At 42.5% G+C, this 5,313-nt stretch overlaps 1 long non-coding RNA gene across 1 annotated transcript; it reads left to right on the forward strand.

Moving 5' to 3' along the window:
* The first annotated feature begins 2,818 nt into the window (after positions 1-2,818).
* LOC132535923 (uncharacterized) lies at positions 2,819-3,527 on the forward strand. The gene is made up of 2 exons (XR_009547632.1): positions 2,819-2,933; positions 3,115-3,527. It is a non-coding gene; the product is annotated as an uncharacterized LOC132535923 (long non-coding RNA).
* Positions 3,528-5,313: the final 1,786 nt, after the last annotated feature.

Below are 5,313 nucleotides of genomic sequence, written 5' to 3' on the forward strand. Positions count from 1 at the left end.
ACCAAAAAATCCATATATCAGAACAAGCAAAAAAAGGTATTAAATAATGGCACTGAAATACATAATATCAATGAATATTAGTGGCCAAATTCACCATTTAACAGGCACAGAGTAGGAAGATGGATCAGAAAACAAAACCAACCATATTCTTTCTGCAGGAATCCCACCTGACTCAACAAGACAAATAAAGAGTCAAAGTAAACAACGGAAGACTATCATACAAGCTTAATGTATGAGCAAAAGGGGCAGGAACATCTTTTCCAAGTTCTGTAACAATAGAATGGAAATAAATATAGTACTAAAAGATAGGCATGGACATTACATCTCACAGAAGAGATTCAAAAGGCTAACAGCCATATGAAAATTCTCTAAGTCATAGACTGTCAAAGAATAAAGGCAAAAATGAGATACCACCTTACTCCTGTGATAATGTCATACATCAGAAACAACAGCAACAACAAATGCTGGGAAAGATTGTGAGGGCAATGGAAACTTCCTGTTTTACTGGTGGGAATGTAAATAGGTTTAAATCCTGTTGAGAGCACTCTGGAAAACACTCTGAAGGATAGAGACGGACTTTCCTTATGGCCCAGTAATTCTTCTCCTAGGTTATTCCTCTCCTAGGAATATATTCTAAGTACACAAACATGCCCATCCAAGAAGATATATGTATCCCTCTGTTCATAGGAGTACAACTTGTAACACCTCAAACCTGGAAGTTACTGAGGTGTCCAACAACACATGAATGGCTGAATAAATTGTGTTATATATACACAAGGGAATACTACTCAGCTATTAAAAATAAAAATGCACCTTTTTCAATCCATCCTGGATGGATATTCAAGGAATTTTATTAAGTGAGATGAGGCAGAAAGAGAAATGTGAGTATGGTATGATCACAATAATAAAAAGAAGTTTAGAAAGAAGACCAAAAAGGGATAAACAAAACAGAATTTTACTGAGTTTGGAGTATTGCACCAAATAAATAATTCATCATCTGGGTGGGGGGCAGTAGATTCTTAACTCCCCGGTAGTGATGTGGGAGCAGGAACACAGAACTTGGTGGTAGCAATGTTTTTATTATATACTCCTATTAATTTATAGTCTTGTAAATCACTGTTTCTTCAAAATGACAGGGTAAAGATTGAATGTCTTGAGTTCACAATGAATAAATTTCAATTTTGAGTATACTTTCCTTTAGTATAAGCACTAAATGTTTCAAATATGTAAACTAATTGTATTCTGACACTGGACTTACATTGTTAAAGCATTTCTAAATTTGTATGAGGCCCTGGGTAATATATTTATTTTGAAGATGTTAATTCTTTGAAGAGATGAACATGGAGTATCACTCCACTTCTTTGTGTCTTTTTATTTTTATTGAATACTAACCCATAACTTTCAGTATGCAAGTTTTTCCCTTCTTTTGTTAGGTTTATGCATAATAAGGTTATTGCTTTATGGCTATAGTAAACAGAAATAATTTATGATTTTCTTCTCCTGACTTAGCGTTTTCATGAAAAAATATCACTAGCTTTATATGTTAATTTTGTAGACTGACACTTTACTATATATTGTCTAATTATTTCTAGCTTTGTGCTGGATTCTATATGTTTTTCTATGTTTACTATCATATCATCTGCAAATGGTCAGAGTTTTAATTCTTATCTTCCAATCTGTATCCATTTAATTCCTTGCTCTTGCTCATGAATGATTGCTTTAACGAAAGAGAGATACAGAGACAGAGACACCAGAACACTGCTGAGCTGTTACTCATGGTGGTATTGCAGACTGAACCTGTGTGCTGTGGGCATGAAGCCCACTGATTATTCAGGGAATGTATTTACACTCTACTCAGAGAAGCAGGGTAATGCCTCCTTCTGGAAAGCTTGTAGTCATGTGCCTAAAAAAGGGACAGCAGGACTGTCATAGATGGTGAGAGCAAACAAGCAGCTCAGAGGGCACAGGAAGGTCATAGGGTGCATAGAGGTCAGACACTGCTTGTGCCCATGACTGGAAGTAAAGTACAGTGGATCAAGGTAGAGATGGGGGAGGTGGGTATAGCTAGATCTCATCTACTGAGGGATGGGCTATGCTCAGTGCCCTACTTGGCTCCCCAGTCAAAGGTGCAGGCTTCTTCCACAGGATTAAATCTGGGTCCACTTTGACCCCCCTGGCTTCTGGACCTTTCCTGAGGGCCAATCCACTCTCTCCTGACCTGAAATACGTCACTCCCTCCTGCCTCAGAAACAGTGAAGGAAGTGCAGCCTACAAATGAAGTTGAAGGTGCTCAAAGTGTGTTTTGGTGACCTAAGTTTTGTGTCACCTCATCAAAAGGTAGATACCCCCCCTTATAGATGAAGCAACACATGTGTGCTCAGAGACTCAGCAAGACAGTCATCTGGCATGGGCCCAAGAAGAGGGGGCACCCCATCTTCAGAGTTACATAGGTGCCACCCACCGGCAGTGAGGAAGCACAGGAACAGGGTGCTGGAGATGGTGGAGGAGTGAACAGAGGCACCATGGCCTGGTTGGGGTGGCTGAGGGGAAGCCCCAGCCCGCTGCTGCCTGTCACCCTGAGGAAGGCAGATCAGGTCAGCAGGTTGTTTAGGTTGCAAGAGGCACCCTCATTCCAGCTAGCACATGCCGGTGGCTGCCCTTCCTCCCACAGCTGATTGTGACGTCCTGTGAGGGTCATGCCCCTCCAGCTCTGCCATTGGCTGCCGGGCACCATTGATGACCAGTCAGAGCCTAGGGACGTAGCCCCTTTGTGTGGTGGGAGGGTAGGGTACTGGTATATATAAGGCAGGTACCTTAGCCTTGGGGGACATTAGAGGTGCAGAAATCAACCCCAGTCAACCAGTCTCAGGGATCAGCGCTCTGGGAGACTCAGAAGGAGAAGGATCGAAGAACAAAAGGATCAAGTCACCATGGTGAGATGATGCCACCTGCCCCCTCCTCTTCCTTCCCTCAACTGAAATGAGAACCCTGTCGCTGCCCTGCCCCACACACTGACCGTCACTATCACCCTTATTCACAGCGCCCCTGTCCCCTCCATGCCATACGTCCTCTCCCCCACCTTATCCTTCTCTGATCATCCTGTGCTCTTTCCAGATCAACAAGAGGTTCCGAATGTACAAACCTCCTCTGGAAGAGAAAAGTGAAAACATCAATGTTGCAGCCCTGGCAGATTATCTGTATTTCATCTACCTTAGCAAGCCTCTCATATGCCATCGCTGCCTCGCGCTTCTCAGGGAGCTGAAAATACAAGCTCTGGCCCAGCAGAGGGAGGCTCTGGCAAGATCTGCTGAGAAGGGGGCAACTGGCAGTGGGGCATCTGCCTCCCAGAAGAACAAAGGACCAGAAGGCCAGGAATAGTGAGAAGACAGGAGCTCCCACATGAGGCCGGGCACTCACAAGCCCCATGCCTCTTGTCCGGGGCTTCCTCACAGAGGATTTCCCAAGGCTCAAGCCTGGACATGGCCCTAATGTGATGGAAAACTAAATAAATATAGCTGGTTAAGGTGTATGTGTCTCTTTAAAGTTCTTTTATGATGTGGAGGGAGGGATAGGGGAATAAACAGTATGAAGGAGGGCAGAAGAAGGGTCCTGGGAGGATGGGGGCGTACCAGAAAGTTCACCACTAGCCAGATGGTGGGGAGCATGAGGGAAAGGTGAGCAGGAAGAAAAACTACCATGAAGAAGAGGGAAAGAAGGAGGAATGGTGGTGTGTACAGGTGGGAGGAACCCATGGTGGGAGTTGGGAGGGATTGAAGTACAATTTTCAAAAAAAGCCCTCCAGAGTGTTGTCATAGTGACTATCCTCATGGTATTATAGCAGGTGCTTTATGATGTCAGCCAGTGGTCTTCAAACACTTCCCCTCTCTGTCACATGCCACTGAAATACCTCAAACCCTGAAAGACCACTGTCTGCCTACCCCCCCACCCCAACCCTGACTCAGTCACAGTCTCTCAATCTATATGGAGATCAGAACTATTGCTCCCAAGTGTAGGACTGGCATTGTGTCTTAGACATTGGAAAGCTAGACAGTTGCTCTCATACTTTCATTATTTTTAATACTGTCATACATCTTATTATTGTGTCTCTGAGTCTCGAGGAAATCTTTGATTCTTAATACTATGGGGCTCAAAACCATGGAGGTGGATGTTCATTGAATCATATAAGTATCACATTTTATAAATCATTGTTCAATTACTTATTTAAAAATGAGCACCTCTTGTCCTACATTAGTTCTTGAGTATTCCCTACTGTAAGTTGAATTTTTTTATTGAAGGGATTAATGGTTTACAGAAAGCAATAAAATATTATAGTCCATACATTTTAAAATTTTCTCAGTTTTCCTCTTAATATTCTACCCCCCCCAACCTTGATGTTCCTTCACCATCATGTTACAGGAGCAGAACACTCCACCTCACCTTTACTTTCCTGCAGTACATACACCAAGTCCAGTCCAAGTTTTGCTTTGCGTTTCCCCTTTTTGTTCTTAATTCTCAACTTCTGTCTTTGAGTGGGATCATCCCATATTCACCCTTCTCTTATCTCTTTTAAGATGCTTCCTTCAAGTTCTATTCAAGACAGGTCAAGGAATGTGGATTTTTTTTTAATTTTTGAAAACTGAGTAGTATTCCATTGTGTATACATACCACAACATACTCAGCCACTCATCTGTTGTTGGATAAGGGGGTTGCTTCCAGGTTTGGGCTATCACAAGTTGTGATGCTTTGAGCAAAACCATACACAGATCATTTGTGGTGTGTTTGGTTCCATAGGATATATGCCCAGGAGAGGAATTGCAGGGCCACAGGGTAGGTCCACTTTTAGTTTTCTGAGAGTTCTCCAGACTGCTCTTCACAGGGTTTGGGCCAATTTACATGCCCACCATCAGTGCAGGAGGATTCCATTGACCTCCCAGCCTCTCTAGCTTTTGTTGTTGATGTCTTTTTTGATGTATGACATTATGACAGGGGTGAAGTGTTATCTCATTTTTGTCTTTATTTGTATTTGCATTTTTCTGACAGGCAGTGATTTGGAGATTTTTCATATGGCTGCTGTGTCTCTCCTATGGTGAATATTGCTGTTCCTATCCTCTCCCCAATTTGAATGGGGTCAGTTGCTTTTCTCCTGCTGAGTTTGGTGAGCTCTTTATATATTTTGGTAACTAGCCTCTTGTCTCATGTATGGCATGTAAAAATCTCTCATTCTGTAAGACGTCTCTTTGTTTGGGTGATAGTTTTTGTTTGTTTGTTTTGCTGTACAGAAGTTTTTTTAATTAGATGTAGTCCCATTGATTT

This window comes from Erinaceus europaeus, chromosome X, assembly GCF_950295315.1.
Source record: "Erinaceus europaeus chromosome X, mEriEur2.1, whole genome shotgun sequence".
Lineage (NCBI taxonomy): Eukaryota > Metazoa > Chordata > Mammalia > Eulipotyphla > Erinaceidae > Erinaceus > Erinaceus europaeus.